General features: G+C 38.7%; 1 non-coding gene across 1 annotated transcript; it reads right to left on the bottom strand.

Moving 5' to 3' along the window:
* Positions 1 to 2,093: 2,093 nt before the first annotated feature.
* LOC148210218 (small nucleolar RNA R71) lies at positions 2,094 to 2,200 on the bottom strand. Its single transcript, XR_015792473.1, has one exon. It is a non-coding gene; the product is annotated as a small nucleolar RNA R71 (small nucleolar RNA).
* Positions 2,201 to 22,380: the final 20,180 nt, after the last annotated feature.

Raw genomic sequence — 22,380 nt, 5'->3', positions numbered from 1 at the left:
CCTTAATGAAACGCGTCTTCCAATGCGTTTTGGTGGTTCCAACTGATGCATACGTGTAGAAGAAGTGTTCCACTATCAGTTTGAGCACGATTTGGTCAGTCAAAGGAGTTGGAAATGGGTGATTCACCATCGTTTTAGGACCTACCTAACCAATTCTGCACAGCTATAAATTCCAGCAACTTCTCCACCAAATTCATCAAGCCTTGCTTCCTTCTCTTGATCATTTTTAGTGTTTCTTTGTTGCTTTCTAAGTACTTTTGAGTTGCTTTCATTAGTTACTTTTGGTTTTTAAATCCCGAGCACTTTACATTCTTTTATTGAGCTTGTTTTGTTTCCATTTGTACTTAGTCATTTTTCTACTTATTCAAATATATAAAAGTCTAGCACTTTGCTTATTCTCTCTTTGCCTTTACTTTATTTTCAGTTAAGAGAGTTGTGTTTTTGGAGGAAAGAGCACGTGACACTCTCCCTTGCTTGAAAGAGAAGGGCGAAGCTCTCAATCCCGATAAAAACTCTCCATTAGATAACTTTTGTTTTTCACACATGCATTCCACATTCAACCATTTTACTTGCTGTATTTTCTTCAATATGTCTTTCTAAATTTCCGTCTCTAGCCCGGTTATGGATAGTTAGCCTTTTATGTCTAAAAAGGGTTGCTAAGAAGTAGTGTTTTTACTTTCCATTCATTGCTCAACATGTTTTCCCGAAAAGTTAGGATTTAGAGAAGGCCACTGTAAGTCTTAACAAGTCAATACTGAAAAGGTTGCTTATTTGCATTGTTGAGTGATTAAACCGAGGAGAGGAGCGCCTTAGACATAAGGGTTCCGCTTAAGTAGCCTAGACATAGGACCTTAACCCGAGGTTGCGACTATTTCTATCCTAAAACTAAGATATATCTCATAATAGACATATTAGGGAATGTCTTAGGACTTTGAACTTGCTTAGACATAAGTAAAGTGAGAAGCGTAGTCGTTAGTTTCTAAAGTAAAATGCATATTATCCTTAGCATGTCCTTGATTCTTTGTTGGCTAACTTGAAGTAAATCGGGCTAGGTTTTATTATTATAAGTCCAAATCCCAAATCCAAAACCATTATTTGTGACCACTTCCCATTTTACAAGAATCACTCATTTCAACATTCACTATTCTTTAAAACTTCAGAGTTTGGAAATTATTTAGAAGTCCTTGAGGATCGATACTTGGATACTCCATCCATTTTATATTACTCTGACAGGTGTGCGCTTGCATCTATATAATTGTTACCACGCTTAGTGTGTGCGTTCAGCATAAACACCCAGTCAAGTTTTTGGCGCCGTTGCCGGGGACTTTGGTTTTAAAATTATTTTCAAATTCTTTTAGTTTTTATTTTTGTGAATTGTTGTTGGGTGTAATCTCCATCCACCGTTTTTGTTCTATATTTTTGGTCGTTTATCTCACAAGGGTAAGTTAAAGTGCATGAGCACAAGATCTTTTCTTCTACCCCTTGACCCTGAGATTGAGCGGACCCTTCGAAAAACTCGAAAGGAGCAAAGACTTCGAAAACAACTAGAAAAGCAAAAAGAGAGAGAAGGTGAAATCAGTCCTGAAAGTGAGGTAGAGAGTACGAGCACATCAATGGCAGATATTCCACCTCGTGATCCGGTTGATCCACCTGCTGTTAACGGTAATATGAGGGATCATGCGAGAAATGATGAATTCAACCATATCCAGATGGCGGACAACAGAGACGTGGCAATGCGAGAATATGCCGCCACGGCTTTTCAGAACTTTGATTCAGGGATAGTCAACCCTATTCCAGCCCACGCAAACTTTGAGCTTAAACCAATGATGTTCCAAATGTTGCAGACAATTGGACATTTTGGAGGGCAGGAACATGAGGATCCACATGATCATCTGAAATCATTCATTCAAATTGCAAATGCATTTCGATTACCTGGTATAACAGACGATGCTCTGAGACTAACACTTTTTCCATTTTCTTTGAAGGACCAAGCTAGAGCATGGCTCAATGCATTTCCGCCGGGATCCATCACCACATGGGGGTCGTTAGTGGAGAAGTTCTTAACAAAATTCTTCCCACCTACTCGCCACGCTGATATCAGAGAGGAGATCATCTCCTTTAGGCAGTATGATCGTGAACCTGTTCATGAGGCGTGGGAGAGATTTAAAGAACTAATCAGGAAATGTCCGAACCATGGCTTGCCGGCATGCATCCAGATAGAACATTTCTTTAGAGGTTTAGATCATCCTACTAAGATGATGCTAAACAATGCCGCCAACGGAGCCTTTACAAAGAAGACATTCAACGAGATAGTTGACATCCTAAATGACTTAGCTTCACACAACGAACTATGGTGTTCGCAAAGATCTAGGGCAGCACCAAAGAAACAAGATCCAGCTGGAGTTTTGGCTCTGGACATTGCGACCTCGATGCAAAAAGAGATGGTTACAATGAACCAGAGGCTGAAAGAGATGGCATTGGGAATAAAAAATCCATTAGCCACGTCGATACAACCTGTGCAGTCGGATTATTGCACTCCTGCCCCTGTTTGCCAAGTCAACGATCTCATTTGTTCATTTTGCAATGAAAACCATATTTATGATAATTGTCCACATAACCCTGCTTCCGTTTTTTATGTAGGACATGGGAACAATAGGAACTTTAACCCATATTCGAACACCTACAACCCAGGTTGGAGGCACCACCCTAATTTCTCATGGGGAGGACAAGGAGGTTCGAGCGGTTTTAATCAAGGGCAGAGCCAGCAGAACAAGCAGCCCTATGTTCCACCTACACAGCAATACATCCCACCACCGCAACAGCAGTACAATCAGAGAACACAGACTCCACCAGTTCAAAATAACAACTCAAATCTTGAGAATATGATGAAGGAGTACATGGCCCGAACCGACGCAGTGATACAATCCCAAGCGGCATCAATGAGGAATTTCGAGACTCAATTGGGACAACTTGCCAATGAATTGAAGAATAGACCACAAGGTTCTTTTCCAGGCCATACTGAATTACCAAAACGAGAAGGGAAAGAACAGTGCAAAGCTGTCACCCTCAGGAGTGGACTGGCATATGATGGACCAACAATGCCAACAACAGATGTACAGATTCCGTCCACTGAACCAATTGTAAAGATACCAGAAAATCCAACAACACCAGAAAAAGAAAATATTAGAAAAGGTAATGAGGACACCCCGAGTGTTCCTCCACAGGTACAGCCTTCTTTTACCCCTACTCCCCCGTTTCCACAAAGATTAGTAAAGAAAAATAATGATTCCCAGTTTAGAAAATTTTTAGATATTTTAAAACAACTGCATATAAATATACCATTAGTAGATGCTCTAGAACAGATGCCAAATTATGCTAAGTTTTTGAAAGATATAGTTTCTAGGAAGAAAAAAATAAGAGAGCATGAACTGGTAGCCATGACAAAATGTAGTAGTGAAGCTGTAGGCAGCCCGCTACCCATGAAATGTAATGATCCTGGCAGTTTTACCATTCCATGTTCCATAGGAGGAAAAAACTTAGGTAGGGCATTATGTGATCTAGGCGCTAGCATTAATCTTATGCCATTATCAGTTTTCAAATCTTTAGGCATAGGAGAAGCTAGACCTACTACGGTTACCCTCCAACTAGCAGATAGATCTATTATAAGACCTGAGGGAAAGATAGAAGATGTTTTAGTCCAAGTGGACAAATTCATTTTCCCTGCGGACTTTATCATTCTAGATTGCGAGGCAGACTTAGACGTTCCCATTATTTTGGGAAGACCATTTCTAGCCACTGGGGATACAGTTTTTAATGTGAGGAAGGGAGAAATTACAATGAGGGTAAATAATGAAGAAGTTAAATTTAACGTTCTAGACGCCATGAAATTACCAGGAGACTTTGAAGAGTGCTCTGCTATAAATAGCTTGAATCCTATTATGTTTGATGAGTTTTATGACTTATTAGTTACAGAGATTGAAGAAGAGCTTGATAAGATAGCAGAAGGACCAGAAGATGTGGCTAATCCTATTGAAAAAATACAAAAAGAAGAATGCAAGTCGTTACTTCCGTCCATAGTGGAACCACCCACGTTGGAGCAGAAGCCATTGCCGTCGCATTTGAAATATGCGTATCTAGGGGATAACGACACTTTACCAGTTATTATAGCTTCCAATTTATCACCTACTAATGAATATTCTTTATTGCAGATTTTGGAGAAGCACAAAAAGGCCATTGGATGGACGATAGCAGATATCCGAGGGATAAGCCCAGCCTTTTGCATGCACAAAATTCTATTGGAAGAAGATGCTAAGAACTCTATTGAGAGTCAAAGGCGGTTGAACCCGAAGATGAAAGAGGTTGTAAGGAAAGAAATTCTTAAATGGCTTGACGCCGGTGTTATATACCCAATATCCGACAGCAGCTGGGTAAGCCCAGTACAGTGTGTACCAAAGAAAGGGGGTATAACCGTGGTGGCCAACAAGGAGAATGAGCTCATCTCAACCCGAACTGTGAGCGGGTGGAGAGTTTGCATTGACTATCGCAAACTCAACAAGGTAACGAAGAAAGACCATTTTCCTCTCCCGTTTATTGACCAGATGCTCGACCGTCTGGCAGGTAAGGATTTCTATTGTTTTTTAGATGGATATTCGGGTTATAATCAAATTACTATTGCTCCAGAAGACCAAGAGAAGACAACATTTACGTGTCCGTATGGTACGTTCGCTTTTAGACGAATGCCCTTTGGACTATGCAATGCACCCGCGACTTTTCAGAGGTGTATGATGGCCATCTTCTCTGACATGGTAGAAAATATTTTAGAAGTTTTTATGGATGACTTTTCTGTTTTTGGAAATTCTTTTGACGCATGTTTAGTTAATTTGGAGAGAGTATTGGAGAGATGTGAACAAACAAACCTAGTCCTAAATTGGGAGAAGTGTCATTTCATGGTACAAGAGGGTATTGTTTTGGGTCACAAAATTTCCAAGCAAGGAATAGAGGTAGACCACGCTAAGATAGACATCATTTCAAAGCTACCTCCTCCTACAAATGTCAAAGGGATTAGAAGTTTTTTAGGGCATGGGGGATTTTACCGCCGCTTTATAAAAGACTTTGCTAAAATTTCTAAACCCTTGTGTCAATTGTTAGAACACGATAGACCATTTGTTTTTGATGATGACTGTTTAAAATCATTTGACATGTTGAAAGTTGCTCTAAGTTCAGCCCCTATAATTATCGAACCTAATTGGGATTTACCTTTTGAGCTCATGTGTGATGCCAGTGATTATGCAATAGGAGCTATGTTAGGACAACGTAAAAACAAGATCTTGCATCCTGTGTATTATGCTAGTAAGACTCTGACCGGTGCACAACTCAATTACACTACTACTGAAAAGGAACTGTTAGCAGTTGTGTTCGCCTTTGATAAGTTTAGGTCTTACTTGATAGGCACAAAAGTCATTGTTTTTACTGACCATTCTGCTTTAAAATATTTATTTGCTAAAAAAGATGCTAAACCACGTTTGATACGGTGGATTTTGTTACTTCAAGAGTTTGATATTGAAGTTAGGGACAGGAAGGGTACTGAAAACCAAGTTGCTGATCACCTGTCTAGATTGGAATCCCTGCTCTGTGATGATGGAATTGTTATACGTGAACAGTTTATTGACGAGCAACTCTTGCGAGTTGATTCAGTTCCGTGGTATGCCGATATAGCAAATTATTTGGTAAGTCGAATAGTTCCTTATGAGTTCAACAAGCAACAGGTAAAGAAATTTCTAAATGAAGTTCGATGTTATCGTTGGGATGAGCCTTTTTTATATAAGCTAGGACCTGACAATATCTTACGCAGGTGTGTCACAGAAGAAGAGCACGAGGCGATATTAGACGCTTGTCATATGTCTCCATATGGAGGACATTTTGCAGGACACAAAACCGCAGCCAAAGTTTTGCAAAGTGGGTTCTTTTGGCCCACTCTGTTCAAAGATGCACATAAGTTTGCCCAGGTTTGTGACAAATGCCAACGGACAGGTAATATATCTAAACGCCACGAAATGCCTCAAACCCCGATCCTGGAGATTGAAATATTTGATGTGTGGGGTATAGATTTTATGGGTCCATTTCCATCTTCTAATGGTAAGCTTTATATATTGTTAGCAGTAGATTATGTTTCGAAATGGATAGAAGCCATTGCAACTGCTACCAATGATTCCAAAGTTGTCATTCGTTTTCTGCAAAAGCACATTTTTACGCGTTATGGAACCCCGCGTTGTCTGATAAGCAATGAGGGGGCTCATTTTGTGAATAGGTCTATGCAACAGTTGCTGACTAAATACAATGTGCGTCATAGGGTTGCAACAGCATATCATCCTCAGTCGAATGGGTTAGCCGAAATATCTAATAGGGAGATAAAAAACATTTTAGAAAAAACTGTAAATCTTAACCGTAGGGATTGGTCTTTTAAGCTTGATGATTCACTTTGGGCATATAGGACAGCATTTAAGACTCCCCTCGGCATGTCCCCCTATAGGCTAGTTTTTGGAAAAGCATGTCATTTGCCTCTTGAGCTAGAATATAAAGCATTTTGGGCTACTAAGAAATTAAATTTTGATTTGTTGGCTGCAGGTGAAGCGAGGAAGTTACAATTGTTGGAATTAGAAGAACACAGGCACTTTTCTTATGAGAATGCTAAGTTGTTTAAGGAAAAAACTAAACAGTGGCATGATAGGCGTCTTCGGCCGAACAATCTTCAAGAAGGTGATCTGGTTCTGTTATTCAACTCTAGGTTGAAACTTTTCCCTGGAAAACTTAAGTCTAGATGGTCTGGTCCCTTTCAAATTTTTAAAGTCTACCCATATGGGGCAGTGGATCTAGTTGACTCTAAGGGAAATGTTTTTAAAGTAAATGGGCAGAGACTTAAGCCGTATTTTGGAGAACCAGTGGATAGAGGAAAAACCTCTATTCAACTTTCAGGTCAATAAATTTTTGCGAAAAATGTTTTTTCCTTCTTATCCGTTTTTGAAAGAACAAAAGTAAAGGAAGGAAGTCTTTGTATCTTGTATTTTCTCTTTGTTTCATTATAAAGTTTTTCTTATTAAGAGAATGTTTTTGAAAACGTTGAAAAAAAAAAGAAACAAAAAAGAAAAAAAAAAGTTGAAAAAAAAAAAAGAATTATGCAGGCGCCTGGCGCCTGCCCTGTTTTTCCAGCATTTCGAAAACTCTCAGGTTCGAGAAGTCGTGCAACATATCTACAACTTACGGACATCATTGGAATTTGCGGTTTTACCTTCATGGCCTCCAGCGCTAGCTGCTATCCTTAGTCATCCATCTCCCAGCACTGACACTGATCCTAGTCCACAACCTCCGACTTCATGAAGGGGAGGTTCCTTCTTTGCTATTTTTTGTGTTTTATTCTTTTTGTTAATGACGTAGTTTGCATATTCTAGCATTACTACGCATGTTTTTTTTTGTATTGATTATGTTTCGAGCTCAGTTGAAGCATGAATAAATTAGTATCGTTTATCTTCTGATCACTTAAAGTATGCCTTCACTTAACCTTAGTTTAGCTTTTCACATGCCTATTTTGAAGCATCTGTGCTGTGCATGTGATTTCATGTCGATGATGATTATAAGAGATTGTTGAGTTTTCTGTTCTATGCCTGACTAAGCTTTGAGCTATTTCCTTTGTTTATGTGATAAACTCATTTTCTTTTATGTCTATTTGATCTTTACAGACTTTAAGCTTTTTCTTTGCCCCTATATAGGAAGTCCTTGTCCTTTTTACTGTTAAGCCTTTTTCATCCGATGCAAAAGTCTTTTCCCAGTGAGGACACTGTCTCTCTTAAGTTTGGGGGGGACAGTCGTTGTGTCAGTCGTTGTTTCAGAAAGATAAGGTGTTATTTATATTTGAAAAATCATGCTATTTTCTTTTGAAAAAGAGTCAGTTGGAAAGAAAGAAAGTGTTGAAAAGCACTTAGCTTAAAAACCGAGAAAGAAAAAGAAAAAAAAAAAAGAAAAGAAAAAATAAGAGAAGACAAAAGTTGCAAAAGAGTAAAAAGAGTCTTGTTGAGAGAAAATAAGAGTGGGGAAAAGACTTGTGTTAGAAAGAAAAGAGTGGTAAAAACAATGAGAGTTAAAGAAAATGTAGTTATGATTTCCGAGTCCTACTGTAGACACCCATTTAGTTTTAGGTTGGGTGTTGACTTTGAAAATAGCAGTAAGGATGGTGATAAGTGACTTCGTGTTTCTCATTGTCGTCGTTTTATGACCTAGCTGTTAGTTTCAAAGTCTTTCTACGAGTAGCTGTGGTTGAAACCGATGTTAGTGTGTGGAAACCTCAGGGGCTAGTAGCCGGTCTTTCAGATGTAAAAGTCTTAGTGTAAGAAGGGAGTGTGCAGATTCCTTAGGGGTATTTGAAAACGTTTTCTGTTTTTGAAAGAGAAAAAAGATTTTGAAAGAAAAAGTTTTTATCATTTCAAACTTGGTTTATAGTGACTAAGTTTACAAAGGCAATAGAATGGTAGGCTTTGACATCTTTTCCCTGAGACAATTTATGATTGAACATCTCGGTTGCTTTTGCTTTTCCTTGTCCATGTGTTAGAAAGCTGATTAAAGTTGCTAAGTTTTGCTTGAGGACAAGCAAAAAGTTAAGTTTGGGGGTGTGATTACGCTTGTTTACATGCGTAAAAAGAAGGTTTTAGATGCTGTTTTTACTATGTTTCAGCTTTGTTTCGGACTTTTTCTCGATCGTTTGAGTTCCAATTCATGCAAAATTCATATACTATGGTTTGTGGATGGCTTATGTTGTATTTATGACATTTTAGGACCATTTGGGAGTGCAAATTAATCAAAAGAAGCGAAAAGACGGAAAAACCTACCTGGGAGGCGCCAGGCGCCTGGGATGCCTGCAGAAAAACAGGTTTTCTTCCAACTTTGCCCTTAATGAAACGCGTCTTCCAATGCGTTTTGGTGGTTCCAACTGATGCATACGTGTAGAAGAAGTGTTCCACTATCAGTTTGAGCACGATTTGGTCAGTCAAAGGAGTTGGAAATGGGTGATTCACCATCGTTTTAGGACCTACCTAACCAATTCTGCACAGCTATAAATTCCAGCAACTTCTCCACCAAATTCATCAAGCCTTGCTTCCTTCTCTTGATCATTTTTAGTGTTTCTTTGTTGCTTTCTAAGTACTTTTGAGTTGCTTTCATTAGTTACTTTTGGTTTTTAAATCCCGAGCACTTTACATTCTTTTATTGAGCTTGTTTTGTTTCCATTTGTACTTAGTCATTTTTCTACTTATTCAAATATATAAAAGTCTAGCACTTTGCTTATTCTCTCTTTGCCTTTACTTTATTTTCAGTTAAGAGAGTTGTGTTTTTGGAGGAAAGAGCACGTGACACTCTCCCTTGCTTGAAAGAGAAGGGCGAAGCTCTCAATCCCGATAAAAACTCTCCATTAGATAACTTTTGTTTTTCACACATGCATTCCACATTCAACCATTTTACTTGCTGTATTTTCTTCAATATGTCTTTCTAAATTTCCGTCTCTAGCCCGGTTATGGATAGTTAGCCTTTTATGTCTAAAAAGGGTTGCTAAGAAGTAGTGTTTTTACTTTCCATTCATTGCTCAACATGTTTTCCCGAAAAGTTAGGATTTAGAGAAGGCCACTGTAAGTCTTAACAAGTCAATACTGAAAAGGTTGCTTATTTGCATTGTTGAGTGATTAAACCGAGGAGAGGAGCGCCTTAGACATAAGGGTTCCGCTTAAGTAGCCTAGACATAGGACCTTAACCCGAGGTTGCGACTATTTCTATCCTAAAACTAAGATATATCTCATAATAGACATATTAGGGAATGTCTTAGGACTTTGAACTTGCTTAGACATAAGTAAAGTGAGAAGCGTAGTCGTTAGTTTCTAAAGTAAAATGCATATTATCCTTAGCATGTCCTTGATTCTTTGTTGGCTAACTTGAAGTAAATCGGGCTAGGTTTTATTATTATAAGTCCAAATCCCAAATCCAAAACCATTATTTGTGACCACTTCCCATTTTACAAGAATCACTCATTTCAACATTCACTATTCTTTAAAACTTCAGAGTTTGGAAATTATTTAGAAGTCCTTGAGGATCGATACTTGGATACTCCATCCATTTTATATTACTCTGACAGGTGTGCGCTTGCATCTATATAATTGTTACCACGCTTAGTGCGTGCGTTCAGCATAAACACCCAGTCAAATGCCGGGGTGATAAAGGCCAAATCCGGATTCCGAATCCTGGTCCGAATCCTGGACTTGGGAGCGTTGTCTTTTCGATTTGCTTGGAAAGAAATTGTTGTTACAAGTTTGATTTTGAGAAGTTTACTGAGTTTTATGAAATGTATAACGTTGCTCTAGTTTTACTCGAGTTTTATGGAATTTTAATGAGAATGTTTGTACTTCAGTTTTATGAAGTTTGCTTTGAGAACTGAATTTTCAATTGTTTATGAAAGAAAGTTGATGAAATTATTTTCTTATTAACTTACCACTCACTGAGTTTCCCAGCTCACTGTTTATGTTTTGTTTTCCCCCACAGGCTGTAACTGAGTAACTGAGTTTTTGAGTTTCAAGAAGAATTTAGTTCAGCTTCTGCCACCCAGGATAGTTCAAGAGTTGCATATCACTTTGTATGTAATTTAGTTGGTTTGTAAGAAATTTTATTTGCACCCTGTTGATAGGAAAAGAATGTATAAAATGGATGTAAGAATGGTTGTTCTGTAAGTTTATTACTTTTATTGTACATCCATATTCAGGGTTTGTTAGTCAAGGATCAGGTCAAAGGAAGAAAAAAGTTGACCATTGACTTCGTAGTTAGTCGGGGTCTGTGGTCGGCGCGACTCGTTCTGGGACTAGCAGGTGTTTTGGGACGGATGTGTCAGTTTGGTATCAGAGAATAAAGATCCTGAATTAGATGAGAAGTATATGTATGACAGTTGTTTAAAGAATGTGTGATATGCATTGCATCATATAGGAAGTTATGCATCTAGGTGGTACCAAGCTTATACTAGCGAGTCTATAGCGCTCCACAACAGCATTTGTTGGGACTTTCTCTACCTTTAAAATGATTAGAGACTCGACACGGTCACGAATAATACTTAGAAGTAATCCCATGTCGAATCCTCAGGGACTTGTTGCTTTTCAAAACAGTTTTAAAGAAGTGAATTGTTCAAACATGCCATTGTGGTTTAGGAAGAAAATAGTGACAAAAGTTGTTGTTTGGGGCAAGCAATTTTATAAAACTCAACCTCCTTGCTTCCTACTTTAGTTTTGATGCAAAATATGGAAGATACACACTATTGGGAAAATGTGCCAAGCGCAATATGACTTTTCTTGGGAATTTGAGTTATACTCTTTCACTATCGGTTTTGGTTGCTATAGACGTTAGGGTAACCTACAATCATATTTCTATGTGTGATTACAACCCTAAAGAATACTTATCAACTCATCTGCATTATGGGTCAGAGGTATAGGACCATGTTTTATGCGCTTATGTCTAAGTTACATCCCATATTGGTTTCCAATTATTCTACCTAACTCACCCTTGTTAGAGTTGAGCTTTAGTGTATAAATCAAAATCCCACTGGCCAAATGGAAAAAAGACGTAAAGAGAAGTTTTTAGAAATCAACCCAATAATGCGCCAGGCGCAATTCGGGCAAAATCTCGAGTGTGTTGAAAATCAAATCATTTTGGCTAAGACATTCCACAAAGAGGTTGATAACTAATTTAGTGTGTAATTAAAGGAAAGAAAAAACACCTAAACATAAAAGAAAGAATTTCCATTGAATTTAAATGACTAAAAACGGCGTACAAGGGAATCTAGCTTAACCCTCTTCTCTTTCGAACGTGAAAGGAGTGTAAACTCGCTTAAGAACTTCAAAGGAATAGAATAAATGAATAACAAAAGGTAGAACTTGAATTAAAAGCAATACGGTAAGCTAAAGTATGAAAATACAAGAAAATAACAACTAAAATATAAATGTAAAGCATATGATTGAAAACTACAATGAATGAGGAAGTCAATGAAGCTGAAAACGAGCTTGGAAGAGATGATTTGTTTTTGGGGGAGTGGCTCCCTTTTATAGGCTCTTAAGTTGGTTCAACTCCACATCATTTTAGGTGGAAATGGGTTGAGATTCAGCTAACAAACTTGTACTTACGGTTTTATCTTGATTCAAACATGTTGAAAATGACCCCTTTGCCTTTCAATAAGTGAAATGCACATTTTGGCAAATGTTGACTTCAAAATTGCGCCAGGCGCAATTTCCGTGCAAAAAAAAATTTGTGATTTTTTTCGAACTTTGATCACGTTTTACTCATATTTTTCATAAAGTACCATATATTGCAAATAATTAAGACTATGCATGTTCTATTTTAAGAATATGTAAGTCGTTTTAGCTAATAATGATGGGAAAGGGTTCAAATTTGTGGTCAAACAGGCCTACCAACACACATTTCTGCAGTAAAAAGTCAACCCTAACACACCCTCAAACATAGACATTTGCTTGTCCTCAAGCAAAAACAACAACAAATCCATAACAATCAACATGCTAGAAAGATGAATGAGCAACAATCCCAAGATTCTAAGTAAATGAATCATCTTCGTCTCAGGAAGGACTCCACAAGTTAAGCATCCTAAGATTAATCTCAAGCCAATATACCATAAACCATTCTTGTTTTGAGAATAAAAGTGATTCTAAATCTTCTTTTCTAAAAAACAAAACTTTTTACAAAACCAATGAATATGCACACTTCCGTTTTGATTCAAAAAGTTCACATCAAGAAGATACGTGGACCAGCTACTAGCCCCTGAGGTTTTCCAAACACTAACATCGATTTCCAACCACAACCACTCATAAAAACTCTTTAGGTAGCAATCCAACATAATATGACATCGAAAATGAATTTCACGAAGTCACCTTAATATGTAGGCTACTTCCTTCCAAGATGCTAACGCCACCCATTTAAAGATAAATGAATATCTACAGTGGCGACTCACTAAAAATTAAATGCATTTTCTTGCTGCTCCTATTTCTTACCAATTGAGTCTTTCTCTCGCTTTTATTTTTCTTTTCTTTTCCCCACTCTTATTTTCTCTCAAGACTCTTTATTAACTTGATTTTTCTTCTTTTTTACACTTTCATACTCTTTTTTTGAAAACTTTTTTCTTGCATATGACTCTCTTTTTTACGTAAAAATTTTATTGCTTGTATTTTATTTCGGACACTTTTTAGAAACATAAAAAGTATGTTTTTTCTAAAACAAAAAGACACAAATTGTCACCCCAAAACTTAAGGGAAACAGTGTCCTCATTGAGGAAAGAAATTTTGAGAGATGCAAAATTTTGGCACAAAAAGGACAAGGACTTCCAAAGCAATGAAAATGTTTAGGTTTCAAAACAAAAAGAAGCATAACACAGTTTTATAACCAAAACAAAAAGTGGAAAATGACTTATGACTTGATTATAAAACTAGGAAATCTAACCTATTCATGCCCTTAAATATTCTCATTGACATGATACAAAAACAAAGAACAAATGAAAGTTTTTCATTGAAAAGATGAGTATGCTGATAGTTTAGAAAAGATGCTATTGAATATGCTAAGGACAAACTTATAACAAGAACAAGGAAGCATGTAAAGCTTGAACTTAGATCATATGCAGAAACACAACTCATATACTGATTCTTAACAACACAACATCCCAACAACTAACCTATAACTAAAATTGAGCTAAACAACCTAACAAGCAAACTAAAAACACAAAAGCAACTTAAACAAATTAATGTACAAGATCAAGATCAACAACATATCTAGTAGCAAAGTAAAGAGAGAGAGATACTTCCCTAATCATCATCATCCGAGCAATCATCACTGGTAGGTCGGGAAGAAGAGGGTAAATCGGCCATAAGCTCAACGGGAAAAGAAGGTGTTCCATCACCATATAACTTCTTTAGAAACTGACATGTTGCATGTTGAGTAGCCAAGAGAAGCTTGTACTTGTGTCTTAGCTCGCGATATTGCTCACTAGTCACCACTCCTCGGGTCTCTAGATTCGCATCGATAATGGAAGAGTCTTCCTCCCGAACGATCGAATATCCCCGAACTCTTCATAGGGATGTGGCCGGCTTCTTAGGTGTCACTACATCCTCTTCACTGGCCTCTGCAGCTACTAGCAAACATAATTCTGTCATTAATCCCGAAAAACCAAGTGAACCTACCATCTTTGTTGCGCAACTTCGAATTTCGTTTCTTATGAATTCACCGAAGTTGAACTCAATGCCTTTCATCAGAATGGAGACCATCATCACTCTATTGCATTTTATGAAGGAATCATGAGAAGTAGGGATCAACCTATTCTTCACCACATATGTCCAAATCCTTACGTGTTCATAGATGTCAAGGGGCTTTGGGGAAAGCTTTCCTGTTGTTTAGACAGTCTGTGATTTCTGTGGTCTATAAATAAGTCGACGTGCCTCCTCCATTTACTCATCCGATGGATGCACCAACAAAGCAAAGTGAGTGTTAATAATGGAAGCACAAAATTTTACCACTTTGCCCCTTACTTTCACTAAGTCTCCTCAGTTTGGATCGATGGCAGCATAAAATTCTTTTACAAACGCCTCCGATACACGTGTAGGTGGGGCCAACACCTTCTCCCAACCATTCTCCACAAGTCATCGCTTGACATACTCAGGCACAAGTTATTGTGCTTCATCAAAGTCCTTCTCAACTAAGATCTCACGTGTTATGAAGTCAAGCTTTTTCACTTCTAACCTCACCCTTTTTGCCTTGCATGATTTCTACAGGGTAGAACTGGGCTCTTCTTGATTTACCTCTTCAAGATGCTCTTCTGACTCTCCCAGTGCTTTAGGCCTCTTGGCTTTTTTAGATGGACCAGCCTCGGCTGTTTTTTGGGCAGCCAAACGTGCAACAGCGGCTCGAGTGTGCGGCCTGAAAATTCCGCTAGGCGCAATTTGGGTCGGAGTTTTCTTTTTTGTTGCTTTCTTCACCACTTTAGCTAAGCACACCTCTTCCTCTGAGTTCTCTACAGTAGCAAAAAAGTTGGGGTCATAAACATTCAAACTTGAAAAAGAATGGGTCTTACATTTTGAAGAAGCGGATGATGATTTCTCCATGGCCCCATTAGGGACAGGACCGAATGCTCCTTCTTGTACCTGAATAGGGGCCTCCTTATCATCTTGCTGCGACTTATGCATCGGAGTACGTATTTGCACTTCATATTGGGAGATATCGTCTTTTTCTTATTCTTCCTCACACTTGTCTCTATGAACTTCTTGGGGTAAATCTCCAAGGTCCTCATCCTCTCCATCGACTTTCAATCTTCCTTGAGCTTGCGTACTATTTCCATCATCCTCCAAATGATCATCTTCCATTGCTTCATTCAAAGCCACCAAAATTTTGGCAATTTTTTACATTGTCATTTCCTGTTATAAATCATAAAAAACTAAAGCCTTTTTAGTCAAAGTAAGATATGGAAAATTGGGAGATGAAATACCTTGTAGAGTGGCCGATGGAGTGCTCTCCATAATTGCACTAGGCGCAATTTCACAGTGTATTTCGACCGTGGCCGAATCTGAGTGCTCCAATGGCTCTGTGTCATGCTCAGTATCACCACTAACCTATTCTTGACCTTCTACATCCATAACAACAGTAGCGGAAAGAGGGGGAGGGATAGATAACTCTAATGATTCGGAAACAGAGTTATTTCGAGGGGAATTCAACTTATAGGCTTTATTCATAGCATCTAATTTAATTTGAATTTCTTCACTCATCCTCCTTGAATTTTCCATAAACCTTTGCCATTTTTCGTTCAATTCCGCTATCTTTGCACATATTCCCTCATTCTCTTTATCCCTAATTTCTCTTTTCTTATTCTTAGTGTCAACTCTCTCATTAATCCTAGCAATTCTTTCATCTAAATCAGAACCTTTATCACCCACGAATTGAGTTTTCCTAAGGTAGACCTTGCTAAATTATTCTAATCTTTTTTAACTATGGCCTCTTCATTAACCCTAGCAAGATGAGGTTTTAAAGTCATTTTTTCAAAATTTTCATGCTTATGGATAGTTTCTTTCTAGGGTTCATTCTTAAAGCCTCTTCTAATATCTTTCTTTATACCATAGGATAAAAAATTATCCTTCGATGAGAAATTTGAGGGGGTTCAAGAGGAATCATACCCGGTGGAGGAGGGGGTGGTTGCATCACCTTCTTCTTCCCTTTCTCTTTATTGCACAATTTGGAGAAGGAGCCTTCCATGGTTCTTGATTCTTGCTTCATGATCAACACGAAAAACTTTACACTCTTACCCTAAGCTTGCCGAATAAGAGAGGGATGTGAGAAATTTTAGGGAGTCTTGAGGATCTAATGATAGAAAATTGAAAACAAGTTGGGATTTGGAGTGTGAAAAACGCAAATGAGGGGAGGAAAGAGTTAAGGCTTTTGTTTTTTGTTCTTCTTTTTAAGATATATTATGGTTTAGTAATAGGGGCTCTTATGTTTTAAAAATAGCCCAAAGGCCATTTAAACATAACCCAAATGAAGCCCACGAAAGCCATAATCAAAATTTGAAAATCCTATATTTTTTCTTATAATACGCCTAGCGCATTTTTTAGGTGGGCTGGATCGTAATCCTGCAAAATTCAAATGAAAAAAACAAAAATTAGATTTGAAATCTACACAAAATAGCCTTAAAAAATGTAAAAATTTCCCAAAAAGAAGATAAAAAATATTTTACATAAAAACATCTTCAACAATGATAAAGGGACTGTTCTCACTGTTTTTTCATGGATCTTTCAGTAGTACAAAAATGTGAATGACTTGTAGATGCCTTTGAGGGATTAGTTGGAGTTGTCTGAAGTGTGAATGGCTTGTAGATGCCTTGGAGAGATTAGTTGGAGTAGTCTAAAGTGGTGGAATGGAATAGTTGTTTGTTATTATGTGATTTGTCTGAAGTGAAAATGCAGACTAGTCGTTTGGTTATTTTGAGTCTTTATTGTGGGTGACTTGGGAGTTATGTGATCGAATCCTAGCAGAGGACTATGATTCGATTATGTGGTCTATCGTGTAATGAAAAGTGGATAGACGAGTTTCATGGACTCGTGGGCAATGGTCGAGGCAGTTACGTCACTACTGGATGTTGAGGCTTCGAGAGCAAAAGGTTGGGGCTTGGTAGGCCAGTCTTGGTAGAGATGGGTGTTGAGGCTTCGGGTACAAAAAGTCGTGGGTCAGCATGATGAGTATATTTGATTATGAGTATTGGGTCTTGACGTGGCAGCGGTCATGGACCAATACGCTGAGTAGTCGTCGATACCTTGGATAAATGTCAAAGGTCGATGCATAGGTCAAGTCCTTGGAGATAAATGGCAAGGTCAAACGCCAGGCTTCTGTAGAGGAGTATCGGGGCCTTGGGGATAAATGTCAAGGGCCGATACGATTTCTAAGAGTTAGACTTGGACGACCAACATAGTGTGATGGGTAGAAGTTGCTTGAAGGAGATAGAGACTGGCGGGCCTTGTGGCCGAAGTTATGTATGAGTCTTGATATTTTGGATGATTGTGTCTGTGTTGATTTATTTGTTATGACCTAGCGAAGCATGATTTCTAGTTATCGCATTTTGAGGATTGACGTCATTACGAGCATGTTGTTTGTTGTATAGTTAGTGATGGCTAGTAGCGGGCCTTGTGGTTGGGTTTACATTGATTGCATGTGTGGATTAATGAGTGTTATGATTTATTGATGCATGGATGCTAGTTTAATACATAGTAACGAATGTTGTGTTCTGAGCATGTTGTTTGTGTGTAGTTAGAGAGGGCTACTTACGGAGTATTCTTAATACTCACCCCTCTACAATTATTGTTTTCAGGTGAAGATCAGGTTCATGGTGATAGTGATGGTGCAGAGGATACTAGATAATAAGGACCATAGCTAGCTTCCATTTAGTTTTAACTTGTCTAGAATAGGTTGTGAAGAGTTCTTGTTGAATTAGTTTATGTCCTCTGTTTAGAGCATTGACTTGTGTAAGGTTTAGGGAGTTATTATAATGTTTTAGATGACTTTTCTTTTAAGTCTGGACTCCTGTAAAGTTTATGTCTTTGGTTTCATTTAGAAGCTTATGGATTATGTTTAATGTTATTGGATTTGCTAACTTGCATAGATTGAAGCATGGATTAACTGTGTTGATTTTGGTGTTATTATCAGAGTGGCGCAGTGGAAGTGTGGTGGTTTTTATTTGCTTGGTTGATTAGTTATTATCCGGCAGGGTTATGCTTTTGTCGAGTAGGTTGTTTGTCCATCATCGTGATTTGACTTTGCTTGACTTATACAGGAGAGTTAGGTGTCGTTTGTCCACGAAGGACAAGTTGTTTCGTCCATTTGATAAGTTAAGTGTTCACAGGTTTGAGTTTAATAAATAAAAAGCTGAATTATCTACGTTCGTTTATTGGCCTTAATGCCTTGGGAGGAAATTTAGAGCACATATGTTTAGTAATGTTCCTCGATTAAGTTATCAAAATTTGGGGGCATTACATATATACCCAGTATATATATTGTCCCGATTACATGAAAATAACATTGGATGTTTAGTTTATTGGATTTGGACAACGCAATGTTACGAATTCAACAACAAAATTAATTGAATATAACTTTATTGAATATAAATTAGTTTTTACATAAATACAAACTACGAGTTTAAAGCAACACACCCAAAAAACTCCCACTTGAACTAAACACTAGTGGAGTGTACAAAATCATAAAACAAAGGGACAAATACATTAAACTAGGGCATACACTATACCTATTACATTTCTCCCACTTGCCCTAGACTAATTGTACAATCCTGGTAGACTTCGACTTTTTAGATGACTCTTAAACACTTTAGCCGTGAGCGCCTTCATAAAAGGATCAACAATGTTGTGCTCCGAAGCGATCTTTGTGACGATCAGATCCCCTCGTTGCACTATCTCCCGTATTAGGTGGTACTTCCTTTCGATGTGCTTGCCTCTCTTGTGGCTACGATGTTCCTTAGAATTTGCCACAATGACACTATTGTCACAATAAAGTGTGATGGGCAAGTTCGTGTTTGGAACGACTTCCAAACCGGTTAAGAACGTCCTAAGCCAAACTGCTTCTTTTGTTGCTTCATAAGTTGCAACGTACTCAGCCTCCATGTTGGAGTCTGCGATGCATCATTATTTGATGCTAAACTACTACTCCTCCGTTAAGAGTGAAGACTGACCCTGACATAGATTTCCTGGAATAATCATCTGTTTGGAAGTCAGAGTCAGTGTATCCTGTAAGGATCAAATCCTTAAAGTCCTATACGAGCTTGTAGTCCCTAGTTCTCCTAAGATACTTGAGGATTCCCTTAACAGCAGTCTAATGATCATATCTTGGGTCGGGTTGGTACCTACTAACCATCCTAATGCATAGCAAATGTCAGGCCTAGTACACGACATAACGTGTATCAGGCTACCCACTGCTTAAAGCATAGGGTATGCAACTCATATCTTCAACTTCTTGAGGTGTCTTAGGACATTGTTTCTTAGACAAATGAATTCAATGCCTGAAAGGCTATAAACCATTCTTAGAATTCTACATCGAATATTGAACAAGCATCTTGTCACTATAAGTTGCTTGAGATAGGATTAGTGTTTTGTTCTTGCGATCCCTTATAATTTGGATGCCAATAACATACTAAGTTTTTCCCAAATCCTTCATTTAGAACTCAGTAGCTAGCCACTTCTTTATGTCAGTGAGATATCCTACATCATTTCCAATGAGTAGGATGTCATCCATATACAATACTAAGAAAGCTATAGTCTTGTTAATGATCTTCTTGTATACACAAGGCTCATCAACATTTTGGTCAAAACCATAAGATTTGATCGCAGTATCAAATCTTATGTTCCAAGATCGAGATGATTGTTTCAATCCATATATGGACCGTTTAAGCTTGCAAACCTTTTTCTCTTGATGTCATGGTATGAACCTTTCGGGTTGTGAGATATAAATACTTTCTTTAAGATTGTCATTCAGAAAGGTAGTCTTGACGTCCATTTGCCAAATCTCATAGTCATAATATGTGGCAATTGACAAAAGTATTCTTATGGGCTTGAGCATAGCTACATGGGAGAAGGTTTCTTCATTGTCCACCCTTTCCCTTTATGTGAAACCTTTTGCCATCATAAGCCTCGCCTTATAGGTCTGTACCTTTCAGCGTCTCGTTTTCTCTTATAAATCCATTTGCACCCTATGCGTTTTACCCCTTCGGGTTAATCCACAACTTCTAAAATGAAATTGAAGTACATTGACTCTATTTCCAGGTTCATGGCTCTGACTCATTTGTCCTTCTAGAATCTTCCATTACCTGTTTGTAGGCCAATGGATCCTGAACTCCGTCATCGGGTAAGACAACTTGGGTTTCAGTTAAACCAACGTAGTGGTCAGGTTGTGAAACGATCCTTCCACTACGTCGAGCACCCTAATTATTGAGGTGGATGTGACTAACGTGATGTCCTGGCGTGATCAACAACTCTTGTTGAATTGCCAGCTTGATCAACAACTCTTGTTGACCTGTTCGTAGCTTATTTTGAAATCTCGTTTATCACTACCTTACTTTGTGGTTTATGATCTCGAACGTGCTATTTGTCCAAGAAGGTGGTGTTTGTCGATACAAATACTCTGTTTTCTTGAGGATCGAAGAATAGACCGTCTCTCGTCTCTTTAGGGTAACATACGAATATGCATACTGTTTATGCAAAGAATTTGCACCACACTATTTAACGAACCCAGCTCGAACCCGGTCCCCGGCTTGACCTAAACTCAAGAGCAAACTTGTACAGGAGGGCAAACACTCCGACGCTCAAGTTAGTATAGGTCGGACTAAATATTTAGCTCGAGGTGAGATTCGATACCTGAGCGTGAAATGAGGCCCTCTATTTATAGGTGGTGGATCCGATAGAACTCACGACCGGCGGTTATATGTTTTTTTTTTCATGTCGGACTTGTCGGGTTCCGAGCAGATCGAACCCCAATCAAGTCGAACCTCAGCACCTATATTTAGCCTTTTTCAATGGGCGAACCTAATCACTTCGGCAGGTTCGAGGTGGACCTGGGATATTTCATTCCTTGAACTTCAATGATTGTCCTCCACGTGTCCAAGGTAATTTTATCCCCAAACATTGGCCCTCTCTCTGTCAGGTCTGATCTCGATCTGGCAGAGAAGTTTATCGGACTCAATTTTGGACACGTGGCGACCTCTAATTCATAGAAGAAATGTGACCATTGTGGAAGACGTTTCGATCTACCAGGCTGTTTGAATACTCAAGTATTTCGTCGTTACGAATCTCGAGATGATCCTAGCTGCTCGTTCAATACACGTGTACGGCGCAGAGGTTTTTTCGATTAGCTATAAATAGTTCCAGGACTTCAGGTCAAACCTTACGTTCCCTGAATTTCCGGAGTTCGATCTGAAACAAGCTCGAACCCTCCGTAGGTCAGTCATTTTCCTTGCTTTAATTCTTATCTTCAACTATGGTAGTTTTCATGTCTTCTCCCTCCAGTAGTGATAGTTTAGGTAGCGTAGGTCGGACTTTAAGCAGTTCGCCCCCCAAACCAAGTGACTCTGGGGAGGACTTGGCTCTTAGGTTAGAGTCCGAGCTAGAAGAGATAGAAAACTTTAGATTTTCCAACGATGGGGAGGATAATGACACTTCCACCTCGGGCCAGGGGTTAAAATACCCTTCGAAAATGCCCGAGCATTACCTCGGACCCCTCCGTAGGGGGTTTAGTATTCCGGATGATATCATCCTTAGGATTCTTGAAGAAGGGGAAAGAGCTGACAACCCTCCAGTGGGGTGGGTCACTCTTTACTTGAAAATGTTTGAGTACGGCCTCAGACTTCCTCTTCACCCTTTTGCCCAGGAGTTCCTAAACAAAACTGGACTGGCTCCTGCTCAAGTGGCCCCCAATTGATGGGGTGTCATTTTTGCCCTGGCCATCCTTTTTTGGCTGCGAGCTCGGGACGAGGACGAGGCCGAGCTGCTGAATGTTGACCAGCTTCTTGGGTGCTTTGAGGCCATGAGGATAGCTAAGAAGCCAGATCGATACTATATGTGCGCAGGGAAAGGCGTAAGTGGTATAGTCAAAGGGCCGACCTCCATCAAAGGATGGGTGGGGAAGTGGTTCTTTGCCTCTAGAGAGTGGCTGGTAAAGGACGAGTCAGGTCGTCCCGAACATTAGGTTTGGGAACTTAGGTATGAGGTTGCTATAATAAATTTTTTTGCAACTTTAGATCTTTCCATTCCGTCCTTTCTTATCTAACTTGAA

The sequence above is a fragment of the Momordica charantia genome (genome assembly GCF_013281855.1).
Source record: "Momordica charantia cultivar OHB3-1 chromosome 7 unlocalized genomic scaffold, Mcharantia_2.0 BLBB01000007.1, whole genome shotgun sequence".
NCBI lineage: Eukaryota > Viridiplantae > Streptophyta > Magnoliopsida > Cucurbitales > Cucurbitaceae > Momordica > Momordica charantia.
Note: the sequence above shows the minus strand (reverse complement) of the source record. Positions and strands in the feature narration are given on the sequence as shown.